Here is a 16,628-nt window from a genome sequence, read left to right on the forward strand (position 1 = left end):
ATCTCAAGCATCATCCTAATCTCAATTCGCATCCCTCTTGTAGTGTCAGCCTTGTCTACTGTGTCACTAGTTGTCAGTGTGGGTAAGAAGAGCTGGGAAGAGTTATGGTATTAAATTCTTGCCTGACATTTCCCAAGAGCCAGGACAATTCTTGTTGGTCAGGACACATACCTGAGATTGATTTATCTCTAATAATACAAAGCACAGCAGTCAGAGCTTGGGGGAAAATGACCAGTTTTATTTTCCTAAAATTCAGGTTTCAGAAAAACTTGGGTTATTCTGGTCCAAGCAATTGTGGCAGCAGACTTAGGTTGATGTCTGCCTTTCAATCTTGATGAATCCTTGGAGAGACCAAGAGAAAAAGAATGCTTATGTGAATTGGGAGATATCTTTTTTCTTTATTGTTAAAGGTTAGTCCAGCCAAGCCAATCCTTTTGAAATGTGTGAATAAGGGTTGCAAAAATGCTGATATCAGTGCACAGAAGATTTATGAATCTCTGTGTAGAGTGGAAGGCAGATATAGATAGAGCAGGCAAGGTTAAATCATGCTTTGCCTGTAATTATGAGCGTGATATCAATGTTGGTGTCTTTGACTGCAAGGTCCTTTGGGAGCCCTTCAAGGCACGGTACAAACATTAGCTGGTCAGCTACTACTGAGACCGTGCCTTATTTTGTAAATGTTGTTCTAAATAAATTTAATCAATAAAGATCTTCTGTTGAAAAATACCCTGCTTTCTGTTGATATGTTATATTTTTTTGGCACGGCAGATTCCCCTCCCCCTACTGCTCTAAGAACTAAAGATGAGTTATTTACTGCAGCGTTCAAAAAAAGGGCCAAGGATCATTTTCCACTCACTTAATATAGATTTAATGCCAGCTTGGTGACATTTCCCTCAGTCCTGTTGTCATAACCTCACTGGACTTAATCCAGCACATGGCTGATGGTAAAAAAAATCAGGCTGGGCCAGTATTGCTAACAGCTCTTGTTATATCAGCAGTCTTAGCATCCTGCCCTGGTTCTTTCATGTTTAGGAAATCAATTCTAAATTATTTAGATCATTGAGATGAGCAAATGCTTGGAAGGTGTTTTTGGGAAATATGGCTGGTTTTAGTCTACTTTTCTTGTAGGTAGCTCGGCTTGTTATATTTAGGGTTCTTCTGTTTGGTTATACCTTTTAAAGAAGATAAATTTTTCTGTTTAGAAATAACTCTATGGCTAAGTGACAGTATAATTTGTAAAAAACAGTGGGGAAAACATCAGCTCCTAGGGGAAAACGTGGATATGTTAGAAAGTTATTTTCAAAACTTTGCTGGAATTTAGTAAACTGTTTCAGAGGCATTATCTTCAGAAGGGAGGAGATTAGGAGTGTAGGAAGAGGCAGTTATCGGCTACGATACTCCTATGAACTCCACAGCTGTAGTGTTTCAGCTCCTCAAAACCTCTAATGAGATTTCCTTCAGATAACTACTGATTGCTGTTAGATTGGATTGGATTACATTACATTAGATTAGTTTTACTCCAGTTTTACAGGCACTGGAATTGAGAAACAAGGACAGGGGATCAGATTTTGGAAGATATTTAGTCACTTAGAGATTAAAACCTGACGTTTGGTGGTCTCTGCACAAGTGTTTGCCATTACATGGGATCTGGGAGTTCTTTTTTTCTTTTTTTGTTTCTGTTTCTTTCATTTTGAGCATCTCAGGCTTGCTTTCCTGGAACCTGGGCCATGTAAATTTGAAGCCCACCTATTATAACTCTCCTGGATTCCTCTGGGTGGTCTGTGAAAGACCAAAAGAAAAGAGTCCAGGCTTCACTGTTATCTATCAATAAACAGCTCAGTTATTTTTCCTCTGGCTGGCAGAAGGAAAGTGTTTCTACTCAGGTATCTACTGGCATCCCTGGAGACCACAGGCTGTTGCTGGTGGCCTGTATATCTCTGGAAATGCAGGTTCCTGTCTTGCATTGATTTCAGTAGGCTTACGCATCTAAACACTTCAAAAACTCCAGCCCTTTAAAACTGCTCGTGGCTGATTTTGACTTAGGAGTATCCATTGCCATCAGGAATGACAGTTTGATGTGCGGTCCCTTGCTTTCATCTTCTAACTATCAAAAATACAATCCATTTTTTGCGAATGAAACACTTAGACTGTGGTTTCAGGTAAATTTAAAATTAGCCTTTGAATTATTAATATTTTTAAATTAATTCAGATAAATGGATGACATTTGTGAATATTAATTCTGTGTAGTCAGAATTGGGCACCATGCATGATAATGGGAGGATGTTCGACCGTGATACTGATCTGAAATTTTGCAAGCTGAGTCCAAAACTGTCATCAGCTTCATTACCACCACTAACTCTGGAAATAACTAAGGTGCATTGCCAATGAGTTACATGACTTTGATAGTCCTCAGAGCTTCATAAGCACCAGTTTTGATAGAATGTGCCCAAGGGCAGTGGAGCTCTCTCTCTCAAAAAAAAAAATTTCTACATGTCCACCTAAATCAGTGAGGGGCTGAACTGGGGAGGAGGTTAAAGGCATGCCTAAAACACAGATGAGATAATTTGCTTTCTTGCATTAATGCGTATCTAGCCATGCTTTAGAAGAAAGGCATCATCTTTCTCTGTCTCTCTGGGGAAAAAAAATGTTGATGTGTCTGGTGGAAGACTGGGCAGTGTGAATTCAGAGTGAGTGGGAGCCTCCTCTCAGCCACAAGGGAGAGAAGAGTGCAGAATTCAAGATGTCCCATTTTTTAGCTTTTCCTGGTGGGCTGGTGCGGAGCAGTTTCAGGTGGTTTTATGGTAGTTTTTATGAAGTCTTTGTGCAGTAAAATGACAAGATCCTATTTTGAGGTGCTTAATTCTCTGCGAGTCAGTATGTATAATGTAGGGGTTTGGACTTTACCAGTGTTTTGCTCCATTAATAAGTTTTGTATGGACTCTTCATGCTAAAAATTATAAACAGTCTTCCTGTGCTTACTACATATTGTGAAATATTGTATATGTCACAGAGGTAAGGAACACTGATGCCCAGAACTTCTATGGGATGAATATAGATTACTGCTAATAGTTTGTTATTTACAAGATCACAGTCCTGCAAAGGGGGTTTTCTGGGATCTCCTGTTTCATCTGATCAGGTCTGATGGCTTTCTGCATGCCATCCCCATGATACATGAAAAGATGTAGCTCCTTCACTTCTGTTGAACAAAACTCCATGACATTTAATTAGCTTCAGTTTGTAAAGCTCTGAACAAAAGTCACTGAGAATCTCCCTCCTTCACCTTTTCCCTGTGTTTGCTGCATGCAGAGAACAGGAGCAGGGGAGTTTTGAGCTATGTTTTTTTTCTGAATGCTAGTTAGCACCTTTTCACAGAGGACCTGTGCTCATCAGCACTTTTTATGGGTGAGGAAGCAAAGATGCTTGTCATGAGTGAAGCTCTGAGGTGTCCTCATTCAGGTCCAAGTTTTTGTTCACTTGGATTCATACGCTCTGTGCTAATAACTAGAGTGCTCAGCTGCTCCTTAAAATATTTTGATCTTGAGATTTTTGGCATTTTTTTTTCTCTTTGTAACATCCAGTTTTCCCATTTCCATCTTTATATGAAGGAAAAAGGGCAGTGAAAGTTTTTGGAATACATGCATGCTTAATTTTCTGTAAGCTGACTTGTATTCTCCTGCCTTGCCGTGGAACGAAATGCATTTTAGATTCTTATAGAAGTGATATGCACCATTAAAGAGTCTTGCTGTCTAACCAGGCATGGTGCTTCTGCAAAGCTGCCTCTTCCTTCAAATAAAGATCCGAAAGATAGCAGACTGAGAAAACTGCACTGCTTAGGAACAAATAGCATGTTTTATTGAACTAGAACAAGGGTGCTGCAGTGATGTACTATTGGTGTGCATCATCTGCACTTGTGCATTGGTTGTGCTCATGGGTTGATAACCAGTAATAGTTGGCTGCTACTTTAAGATCAAAATTGTGCCCTGTGCTTGAGGGCAAGGTTTCAGAATGTTATATGAGCATTTACAGCATATTTTGACCTTGATCTTTGAGTATAGTCAAATACCACAAGGGAAATTCAGGAAAACACAGGGAACAGAGATGACTGTAAGGCTGCTCAAGCAGGCACTAGCTTCCAGCATCCCAAGAAACTTCTGTTAACAGCCAGAGATAATGAATCAGTTGAGTCTCAACACTGTCATGACACTGAAATGTCTGAGTCAGACTGGGACGCGGGTTACCTAACTCAGGCATGCCATTTCCAGCAGATAGCCATTCTTTCTCTTCCCGAGGCCAAAGGGGACTTGCAGTGCTGTAGTTTTGCAGCCAGTGCAGCTCTTCTCAGCAGAGCCCTTCATGCTCTCTGGGTGGCTGCCAAACATTGCAGCCCCCTCCTGCCAGAGCGTATCATACAATGCATGTCCATGCTTTTCCAGCTCAGCAAACTCCCTCTGCTCTTTGCCCTTCACAGTACCCCAATGATGGAGATCCTGATCTCCAGGAGGTCAGGTCAAGAAGACTTCACTTGCCAGTGGCAAGTAGAGGCTGTTGCATTACATGCAATGTTGAGCACTCCATCCACCTCTTGTGGTTCTTCTAAGGCTCCTTCCCTCCACCTGCTCTGAGCAGAAGCTCTCAAACCTGGCTGAGAGTCAGGAGTGTTCTGTCTAATTTGGCAGCAACAAATAGACTATTTTCTAATAAAACTCAGATATAATAGTAAGTTGCATACTGAGTTCTGTGCCTTTCTCTTCTTCAACTTCTGTAATTTTTGTTATGTTATGGAGTAGCTACAAGACTTTTTTCCTTAGGGAAAATAAGCATTGTTGGTCCTGACTATTCCATTTTTGCCTGTTCCTTGGCTTGTAGGCTGTGCTGTAGTTTCAGTTCAGTTTGTGCTGATACATTTAGCACTTGTGGGTTTGCATATTTTCAAGATAAGAACCAATGCCAAGCTACCTTTTTTTTAAAATTATTATCCTCCTCTCAGCTCAGATCTTGGCCTCTCTTTGGTAGGTTGAATGGCCAGTATTTGCATCCGTTGACTGTTGGCATCTGTGGGGTATGGGTTCCCAACCTGAGATTTGCTCTTGGACAAGACTGTTTCCAGGAAGGCTACAGCTTCTCACAGGAGAAGAATGAGGTAATTTCTTCAGCAAAGTTAGGTAGCTGCATATCAGCTGCATATCATATCATATCATAGCAGGATATATACATATATATACTTTTTTTTTTTCACTGTGGAATTCATCTATTTAGATGTTTTTAAAAAATAGCTCCCTTTTGTAGGAGCAAAGCATTTACCATGGCAACCATTTCATCCTGCCCCTTTCTATCTGAAAAGGCTTAAGTTGCAACCTGTTTGGTTTCACGTTCTCCTGTAATTCTCTTTTAAATTTCCTTTCATGGTGCACTGCAGAAGGAAAAAAAAAGAACAGACACAGATTTTATATGCTAAGGAGACTACTTCAGACAGAGGCAATTAACTGTCGTTGTACAGCTCATACAAGAAAATCCGGAGACGTGAACTGAAGATCAGTCTTTGAAAATGCGGTTAACAAGCAGAGCTTGAAAGACTCCTGCTGCAGAAGACTGGGCTGACAGCTCCATGGTTTGATCCTGTGTCCTAAGATCTTTCCTTACAGAAATGAGGACTTTGGTTCTCCTTATCCTCAGATTGCCAAGTATGGGGTAATTTTGCTCGATGCTGATGCTGGATGGAGGCATCCCCGAAGTCTCTTACATAAATGTAGTCTGTGATTTCTTTTTTTTTTTTTTTAAACATACCAGTACCTACTGAATTATTTTGGGGCCATTTATTAAAAAAATAATGCAAATGCTTCCCATCATAATGAAACAAGTTATCTAAGCTTTGTTGAAGGTCCATGGCTGTTTTTACTCATTACAGCTGTGCAAAGCTCATGAGAAATGCTGCCGAACAGAAATCCATCACTGCCTGGGAGCAGCCTGTTTGAGAGGGATGAGCAGCTTCCCACAGGTGTATGGCTATGGAAACCAGACCTATGCTTCCCCTGACCATGAGTTTAGGATTTAATTCAGCTCACTAGCTGGTAACTCAAACATAAAGAAGAGCATCCATCTGCATCAATCTTCATTTGTTTACACAAGAATCACATGTGGCCAAATTCTTAGCTGGTGTTGGTGCTGCAGGGGTCAGTGGAAACGTGCTTGTTCACACTAACAGAAATTTTGGCACAGCTTCATCATAAAGAGTCAGACATCCCCAAAGAAGGCTCATGTGTGTGCTGAGAGCTGCAGCTGCTCAGAACCAAGAGGGAGAACATCTGTGGGGGTGGTTGGATCTACCCCAAAGTCCAGTCATCCAACAAAAGAAATGATGACATGGAGAAAAACAGCTAATGCCTCTTCAGATTAAAATACTGGGAAAGAATTCTACTCTAGAGGTACCAAAAGCATACAGATCGGCTTCACCGTGACTCAGGAGCCTAAGTCATCTTTGAGAACCTGGGCAGCAGTCCGGCAAAAGCCAGGTTTGCACTCTACACAACAGATTTTCCTTAGTTCATCCTGAAACATTGCATTTCTGGGGCATATTTTATGCATACGAAACATTGCTAGAAAAATCAAGGTGCTAAATTCACAGATACTTTTGCAGACAGGAGTTGGGAAGTCTCCGTCTACATGGGATTTTTCTAACATCTTATTTTGCAGACTCAGGCACCCAAGTGTAAACCCAAAAGCTTGGGGTTGTGATGCAAATTTGTGAAATTCCTTGCAGACTGATGAGTCTATAAGGCAAGAGGTGATTTACGTTCTTTCATCAGTGCAGTTTTTCACTGTGAGAGAAATTGTGTGTATCCTTTCTTTAATACATAAGGCAATTCAGCCTGCTACTGTATGCTAAAACCTAGGAATTGTTTTAGGCTGTAAAATTCTTCTTTGCATTCTTACATTTTCCTATCTGATGTTTTTGGGTGGCTAGTGATACCCATGGAGCTGGCAGGGTTCAAGCACTGCCTAGTACAAGTACTGGTGGACAATCGGAAGACGTCCTCCTTAGTTTGCCTCAGAGAAGTTTCAGGTTCCTCTGTCATTTGTCCTGATGTATATCCTCTCTTGAAAATAAAGACCTGGTGTTCCAAATACTTTCCCTTCTTCTTGTTTTCCTAATTAGTATGGTTTTGCAGGTTGATTACAGAGATTTTTGGTGGTTAACTATGCAGGTTACTTGCTCAGGTGTTGTTGAACTGAAGACATTAGTAGAGTGTGAGCCTTCTTCCTTCTTTTCCCTTCCTTCTTTTCCCTTCCTTCTTTTCCCTTCCTTCTTTTCCCTTCCTTCTTTTCCCTTCCTTCTTTTCCCTTCCTTCTTTTCCCTTCCTTCTTTTCCCTTCCTTCTTTTCTCTTTTTTTTCCTCTCCTTCCGATGGTGTTTGTGCTTTGGGAACTAAAGACTGGGGGTTCAGTGACACTTTTTATAGGAACTTCTCTAGTTTCTAGTGTGCTTTATTCAGGGATTTAGGTAGATCTCACTCATAATCGAGAAATTTCAGTACCTGTTTGAAAGCTGCAGAATAAAGTCAGGCATTGTAGCATTTGAACCCGTAATACAGGATGTCCACGTGTTAATGTGGCTAATGGAAGAACAGAGACTCTGCATCTCTCAGTAATAACATGGTGCATTAGCCTGTGATTCAGTGTTGAATAAGCTGGCACAGTTTTGCTTGAAATATTTGAAGGCAAAGCTCTGCTAACCAGTCCTGAAGTTTTTCTGGCAGCACAGCTCTTGCTCTAAGCACACTGATATGCATGGAAGCAACCCATGCCCCTACCATGCACATACACCTAATGCAGTTGTAACATAGAGATTTTTTTCCCTTCATAATATCAAGTGATACACACTTCAATCTCATATCAGCAGATCGCAGAAGTGATAAATGATGTGATTGGATCCAGCCCTTTTTTTCTGCTTATTCAAGTTTTTTTTACACAAGGAGCCAGAATATGTAAAATTCTATAAAGGATGAGGTTTCAATTCTTCACTATTTTTTTTTTAATTGTGCATGAGTCAACTGCTGAGGCAAGCTGATTAAAAATCAGAATTTATCTTTCCTCCATTTTTTTTTTTGGCCAGGTTTGGTATGATTGCATAAACAGAGCTGGTTTTCTCAATCTGGCTTTTCCTGATGGAAATCTGTTCCAGTGGAAATCTTCTGCCAGATCTTGCTGAAGAACATATGGATCCTAAAACTGCTGTGACTGAGGAATGAGGCAGTTGTCTGCCTGTGCATTTAAAAAAAAAAATATTTAAAAAAATCCAAAATAACAATAACAAGAGGAACTACTGGTGTGGGACTTAAGATCTCTCCATCCATCTCCAGTTTAAAGCCCTCAGTCTGAGCAGAATTCCTGAGCACTGATCGTCATTTCTGGGGAAACAGTTTTAGCACATACGTAACCATGCACATCTCTCTAGAGTAAAGAAAGCATTACACAAAACTGGATTTAAGAAAAAATAAAATAAAAAAATACATTTATTGCCAGTGATGGAAAGCTGTAGGTGGGTGACAGAGGCATATTCGAACTCAAGATGCAAAGCCTGCTATCAGGGAGCTGAATGCACTGTCAGATAAACAAAAAACACTGTAGAAGGCAGCACATTCATAGTAACATTCAGAGAGATAATATATTCCAGGTAAAAGACAAGCAGCCTAATATATATCCTTCAATTGCCTGCACCAAATCACAGGAGTGTGCTTTCTTAAAATGAATATATGTATGTTCTAACAGCAATATTGAATTTGGCTTATTGGCTTATTCTTTACTTGTTCATGTAAATAGTGTTTCTAACAGAGTTAATTAAGCAGGTTAGAGTTTGTGGGGTTTTGCCAGCTTCTGTATTGGTCACTAGCTAAAAATCCTCCAGGAAGGGTCAAGTGTTGGCAGGAAGAAGTTGCAGTTCCCATGGGGTCTCGGCTGGGGCCTCAAGTTAAAATGGAAATGTAACTGTTTTGCTGTAGTAAAGAAGAAAAGATTCTTCTTTCCCAACCCTGACATCCCAGATGTGCTTCCCACATTATTTGAAATTCATGGAAATTAGATATTTATAGCACTGTGCTCATTAATTCGATAGAAATGGAGTCCAAAATAGTAAGTGAATGTTTTCAACTTTCATGTGCTCAGTTGCATCAACCTATTCTTAGCTTATTCACTCCAGGTTTGATCAAACGGGATTAAGATGTGCATTCATATATAGTGACAAGTTTGACGCAGTGCCTTGAAAGGTGGGAGGATAGTTAACTGATTTCCACTGCTATCAAAGTATTTGCTTGTAATTAGCAATCAGAAGAATGAAAGGATTTTGTTGCAGCAGGGATAAATCTTTAAATAATGCCAGCACATTTCCCAAAGCTCGCCTTGCTGGTCTCTGCAGTTGAGGTAGATGAACAGAGTTAGAGATGAACCAAAGGAAAAGGTGGCACTGGAGAGAAAGGGCCAAAATCAAATATCTTTTATGAAGATGTCTATCACAGAATCGCTTTGCATCTGAATCACAGTGAGCCTTTTGTTAGAGATGTGTGCTAGTTGCTTTTAAACTTCTCTAAGAGAACATCCTTACTGTTCATTATCCCCCAAAATAAAAAGAAAAAATAACACGTGAAACATCAAATAGGAGAGGCAAAGTATTTTGCTCACCATCTCACTGCAGGCCAATGGCAGAAGGTGGAGGGAAGCCTGTAGATCCCCCATTCCCACTGCTTAGACATTACTTTCTCTTCTCTGTAGCTGCTGCCTGGATTGGGCAGACAGAGACCCAGCTGCCTTTGCTAGGGTGTTTGTGATCCTGAGACCTCTTGCTGATGGATGGTAGGGATGACCCAGATGCCTCTGGCAGCTGCTGCTCAACTCAGAAATGGCAGGAAGATGTAGCTTAGAGCTTTCAAGCCATCCCTGTTTTGGTAGATGCACATGTATTTTGTATCCTTGAGTACAAACTTGAAACAACTTGTGAGAGGAGGTTGCATACAGCTGACTGCTAATCGTGGTAGGAGGTTTTTTGGTGCCTGGAAAGGACTGTCTCCTGCTGACCATGAACTGCAGGGGAGAAAGTAACCTGAGTGTGCAGAACAGATTTCAGCTGAGCTCTGGAGAAACATGGGTGCTGCTCTCAGCCTTGGTGCAACTGAGGGCTCTGGCATGGACCAGGAAGGTGGAGGGCCCTGCTTCAAGTCTCTGGTGTGTTAGGCAAGATGATGACCATCACCTTAGATGAGTTCTGATCTCTTGTGGATCAAGTCCACAAGGCCCACCAAGATGGTCAGATGGCTGGAACACCTCTCCTATGAGGACAGACTGAGAGAGTTGGGATTGTTCAGCCTGGAGAAGACTCCAGAGAAACCTTATTGTGGCCTTTCAGTACTTAAAAGGAGTCTATAAGAGAGACAGGGACAGACTTTTTAGCAGGGCCTGTTGCGACAGGACAAGGGTTAATGGTTTTAAACTAAAGGAGGGGAGATTCAGGCTGGACATGAGGAAGAAATTTTTTCCAGTGAGGATGGTGAAACCCTGGCCCAGGTTGCCCAGAGAGGTGGTGGATGCTCCATCCCTGGAGACATCCCAGGCCAGGCTGGACGGGGCTCTGAGCAACCTGAGCCGGTGCAGATGTCCCTGCTCATGGCAGGGGTTGGACTGGATGAGCTTTGGAAGTCCCTTCCAACCCAAACTATTCTATGATTCTATGATACTAAGTCCTTTGGTTGTCTGTCAACAGAAGCAGGAACTGAATTATCTGGTGTAGCTGGATACCTGGATGCCAGGCAGCTGGCTGGAAGTCCTGTGTTGCTGCAGTGTGACTTGTTCCTTTCCCTGCTGCACTCCTCATGTCAGAGCACTCTTCAGATTACTACCTTGTTATCTGCCAGGAACAGCTTTTGGATTGTGTGATATTGGGATTGAATTAACTGTCCCTGGTATCCCCAGTCACAGTGGTCCCCTCTCTGCTGCTGCTTCCCTGTGTGGTCCCTTCTGTAATGCCTGGTCCTTATGGAAATGTGACAGTAGAAGGGGACGTGATGTCTTCATGCAGAACAGCCTGAACATTTCTGTTCCCTTGGGCTGACGGGCTGCCTCGACTCCAGTAGATTAAATGCGCCTGGGGCAGTTCTCAGACACTGAAGCCATTTGGCATAAACTGCCTGCATCTCTATAGCTGACTTCTTGGAGCCTTCAAAAAAGGCTGAATATTTCTTTTTGGCAATGGGCTGGTACCTTTGTTAAGTCCCAAATGGCACCCACGAGTTGCTTGTGGGAGTGCTAGCCAGCAAAGGCCAAAACCGTGCCTGTGACTGTGTTAACGACATTATCATGGAATCACAGACTGGTTGGGGTGGGAAGGGACCTCTGGAGATCATCCAGTCCAACCCACCTGCTAACGCAGGGTCACCAGAGCAGATCGCACAGGAATGTGTCCAGGTGGGTTTGAATGTCTCCAGAGAAGGAGACTCCACAACCTCTCTGGGCAGCCTGTTCCAGGGCTCTGTCACCCTCAAAGCAAAGAAGTTTCTCCTCATATTCAGATGAAACCTTCTATTATAAAGGTGTCAGTACAAGTGCCCACGAATGGTCCTTAACACTGGTTAATTTATTATCACAGAGACACGTGGCCCTTCGCCTTTTTTCTTTTTTCATGCGCCATTTTCTTATTTCTCTACATGGCTCCAAACTCCAAGCTAGGACTAAAATCCAGAGGAAAACCTCTCCTGAAGTGTTTCACTTACTCTCACAAGTCAGTAAGTAGTTTCATAGCATCTTTAGAAAATGCCAAAATGAAAGGACTGAAAATGAACACTGGTATCCCAAGAGCACATTGGCTTGGTTTCAGCATCTTTTCAAGGTAGCTGTTCTGTTATTTAGATATCAGAGGCACTTGGGCTTCTTCTTTAAGGACATATGAATGGATAGACTATATGTCAAAATGCAATTAAAAATAAAAAAGACACATAATAAAAGCATCCGCCATTCCATAACTCTTAGTACTATTAAACCAGTCAGCAAGGGATGTAGAAGTCACCTAGGAAAGAAAATGCATGATAATTTTTTAGAAGCACATAGGCTGCTAAATTACTTTGCAGCTTTCAACCGTCAGGGGAGAAAAAGAAAGTATGCTCATCTCTGCTTGAACTGATGAATTGAAACTGCAAAAAAAGTCTGGGTTTTTATATTGCTGGTCTGCACGTTAGTTTAGAGCCTGGAGCTGGTGGATTCTACATTGACTGAGCATAGTTAGCACAGTGTATGTACTGAGAACTTGCCTCTGCGATATACACTGAATAATTTTGGTCTGGTGGATATGTTTGTTCAATGGCATGTGCAGAGAGTAAGATCTTTAGTCTGGTTTCCTGGGCAAATGAGGTGTTATATGATCACAATGCATGAACTCACACTCGCTTCTCCTGTTCCTCCCCAGTAGTTTTTTTAATTCAACTGGCCAATATCAACCAAATCTGATGAAAGGCCCGTCAAGCTTCATGAAAATCAGTGGCTTCGTAGAGGAGAGAGACTCTTTTTGTGCCTCCACATTATAAAAATGCCACAGACCATGGAAGACCAGACTTTGGACTGGGAACTGGCTGAAGGAAAGAAGCCAGAGAGTCGTGGTCAATGGGGCAGAGTCTAGTTGGAGGCCTGTATCTAGTGGAGTGCCTCAAGGGTCAGTACTGGGACCAGTATTATCCAGTATATTCATCAATGACTTGGATGAGGGAACAGAGGGCACTGTCAGCAAGTTTGCTGATGACACCAAACTGGGAGGGGTGGCTGACACGCCAGAAGGCTGTGCTGCCATCCAGCAAGACCTGGACAGGCTGGAGAGTTGGGCAGGGAAAAATTTAATGAAATATAACAAGGGTAAGTGTAGAGTCTTGCATCTGGGTAGGAACAACCCCAGGTTCCAGTATAAGTTGGGGAACAACCTATTGGAGAGCAGTGTAGGGGAAAGGGACCTGTGGGTCCTGGGGACAGCAGGTGACCATGAGCCAGCACTGGGCCCTTGTGGCCAGGAAGGCCAATGGTACCTGGAGTGGATTAGAAGGGGGGTGGTCAGTAGGTCAGAGAGGTTCTCCTTCCCCTCTACTCTGCCCTGGTGAGACCACATCTGGAATATTTTGTCCAGTTCTGGGCCCCTCAGTTCAAGAAGGACAGGGAACTGCTGGAGAGAGTCCAGCGCAGGGCAACGAAGACGATGAAGGGAATGGAGCATCTCCCTTATGAGGAAAGGCTGAGGGAGCTGGGTCTCTTTAGCTTGGAGAAGAGGAGACTGAGGGGTGACCTCATCAATGTTTATAAATATGTAAAGGGTGAGTGTCAGGAGGATGGAGCCAGGCTCTTCTCGGTGACAACCAATGATAGGACAAGGGGCAATGGGTGCAAACTGGAACACAGGAGGTTCCGCTTAAATTTGAGAAGAAACTTCTTCTCAGTGAGGGTGACAGAACACTGGACCAGGCTGCCCAGGGAGGTTGTGGATTCTCCTTCTCTGGAGACATTCCAACCCGCCTGGACACCTTCCTGTGTTCTGGAAGGAACATCTGGGTGTTCCTGCTCCGGCAGGGGGATTGGACTAGATGATCTTCTGAGGTCCCTTCCAATCCCTGACATTCTGTGATTCTGTAGCTCCATTGCTCAGGGAGTTAATATTTTTGCCCTTGTTTTAGTTTCTACTCTTCCAGCCAACATTATAATGACTGGAACAAATAAAGAAGATACAGTATCCTGCTTAAGACTTACAGAAAGTGGCCGAGCAAATAAATAACTAGCAAAGAAACTTCCATCTAGAGCATGCTGCCTTCCTGAGGCAGCAACATCATGGAGAAGCATCAGCATCCTTTGAACTTGTGGACATTCCTGCTGTAAGGAAAGGTCGGGCCCTTTGTGGGTGAGGAGCAGCTCTTGCTGTGAGGATTGGCCATGCCGTTACAGGATTATGGACCTTTTGTAACACAGGCTGTGACTTGTGCCCTCAGGACCAGCAGATAAAAGGGAAGTGTATAGTTTTCAGCAGGTCTTGCTCATTTTTGGAGTGAGCAAGTCTTTTGTAATGTCTAACGAGTTGCTATGAGGGGTGGGATTCCTTGGGCAAATGACCCCTGTACAAAGACCCAGGCTTATGTGGCTCATGGTGACCCAGGGAAGGCTGAGGTAGCACCCAGTAATGACTCCAGTGACAACACAAGTGGAAAAGGAAGGAAAGCAATTTCTGTAGGAGCGATTGGGCAGAAAAAAAAAAAAAATCCATGTCCAGACTTAGTGTCCTTTGGTGCCTTTCAATAACATGGTTATGTATACAAGAATTAAAAGAGGAAAAGGAATGAAAGCAGCTAACGAGCGTTTTGAGCCTCACTTATGAGATGTGATTGTACACATGAGTGCTGTTTATGTAGATACGTCTTCAAATAAGGACTTCCACAGTTCCTTTCTTTGCATCAAAGGAGCTCTGTGTAAGCATTCATGAAACTGTCCCACTATCACCCTTTATCATCCTTCAAATTATTGCTCCTTACCGTCCTTCATTCCCATCCCTGCTTTTCCTGTCTGCCTGTCTGTATCTGTGTGCTGTCTCCTTCCTGTTATCTAGCCTGAGATTTCTGGTGCACAAGCTCTCTTTCTGTTCTCATTTATATAGGATGTTGCACAATGGGTCAGAGCCCATAAGTCGTGAAAATAAGGTATTACTTTTACAATAGTCATACTCTACACAGATATTTACTCCTTTTTTTATGAAATGAAAAAAGAAACGTGAACTCTGGCATTTTGAGAAAGAATTTTCCAGATAGAATTGCTTGTGGGTTTTTATTTTATTTTGTGTGCTTTTAAATTTTTTTTCCCAAATACGAGGGACTTTTATGCAGAATTTTACAGTGCTTCTGTTTTACCTTGGGCCTGCTTGGGATTTAGCTAGTGCTTTATCAGGTCCTGTTCCTGCTGTATTTCTTGAATATTTTTTTTAGCATTTGTATCATTTTTTGTAGCAACCTGTCCAATTCCATCCCCACTGTATCCACACAGTAGGATACTCTCCTGCTTCCAACAGGTAGCTTGGATAACAGCAGCAGCATGTTACTCCTGACGCACAGATCTGATTTTCTTTGCCACAGGGATTTAAGTGCTTGGGTTCATCCAACCTTACTAACAAATTCAAGTGAGAACACTAGTCCCCTGCAGGCTCTCTTTATAGTCAGTGGGGTATGATGGACATGCCCAAAAGTAATTTTTCCCACCTGATATATGAAACATTTTTCACAAGCGTCTGTCCCAGAGCTTCCAGCTTTGGCTTAGGTGGTGTCAGTGTTTAGCTATTGCATTTCTTGTGCTGAAAAGGTTGCAGAACACTCATATATTAGGTAAATAGACTAGTGACATTAATGTTGTTTTGATTTCTATTATAGTAAGAAATAAGACATTTGGTAATGAGTTTTTCTTATGTGCTGCTTCTATTTTATGACTGTAGTGCTGCCGTTTATGGTTAACTCTATATTTAACAAACTTAAACCCAAGGTCAATAGATCAACAAACAGATCATCAATGGGGATACATGAGTTACAAATGAAGGAAGCACAAACCAAGATCTTTGGAGTCACGTGAAGTGCAACGAAAAAGGAAGCTTGCAAGAGCCCATCACCCAGGGCAGAAACTGGCTGGCTGACACATGACACACGGCGCTGATGATGGAGTAGGGTGATAACAGAGTTGGGCTGTAGTTTGACCTCTTTTGGAGAGGCCATAGCTGGACTCATTGAGGGAAACCATTCCTGGGCATAGACTAGTGAGAGGTAGCTCAGCTGCATGCCCAATTTAGTGCCCTGAGTCGAGAGCTGAAAGACAGGTAGGATGACTCTGGATCATCCTCTATCTTGTACACACGTAGAGAACTAAGAGCAGTGTTCTATGAGTTTTGCATGAGGCATTCATTCCATATTTTGCATCCCATATTTCTAAAACATATCATAGTTACGTATGGGTTGCAAGGAAGACAGAATTTATCAAGAGAAGTAATATTTTTTTTAAAGTTATTATGTTGTTTAATGTATTCATCGTAATGTTACTCCTGCACAGCAGGGAAGTCCTCCTAGCCCTCTTCTGCAACTGGAAACTGTGCAATGATGTTCTTTGTTGAAGATATTTCAAGAGGCTGCTGCTGAAAGGAGTCCTGGATCAAGGCCCAAGACTCACATCTGAGACTGTATAAGATTCTTGAGATCTTTACTATTGGTTGAGACCGGCTGCAAAGGTGGATTACTTTTGGCCAGGACACATTCAGAACTTTGAAACAGATTCTGTTGTAATCTCAGAGAGATGATGGACATGGTGATAGATCTATTTGCGTATTCATTGGTTTCAAGAAGGGGCAAGAATTCAGTAAATAACCAGACTTTGGGGCTGATAGACCTCAACAAAATTTTTTAAATTAATAATACCCAACATTCAGATTCAAATCTGTCAGCTTTTTTTTTCCTGTTTGTGAGTTTCTCATCCCAAGTCTTTTTGTAGTTAATAATTTAAATTTTGCAGGCCTGTTATTCACTTTGTTTTGCTCTGCACTGCATTATTTGAAAAAGCATGGGAGCTTTACTCAATATGATAACCAAGACTAGGTAT

At 42.2% G+C, this 16,628-nt stretch overlaps 1 protein-coding gene across 1 annotated transcript in view; it reads left to right on the forward strand.

Moving 5' to 3' along the window:
* DPP6 (dipeptidyl peptidase like 6) overlaps positions 1 to 16,628 on the forward strand; it is a 567,251-nt gene that overhangs the window by 12,637 nt on the left and 537,986 nt on the right. The gene's annotated exons all lie outside the window — the stretch shown is intronic.

The sequence above is a fragment of the Caloenas nicobarica genome, chromosome 2 (assembly GCF_036013445.1).
Source record: "Caloenas nicobarica isolate bCalNic1 chromosome 2, bCalNic1.hap1, whole genome shotgun sequence".
Classification (NCBI taxonomy): Eukaryota; Metazoa; Chordata; class Aves; order Columbiformes; family Columbidae; genus Caloenas; species Caloenas nicobarica.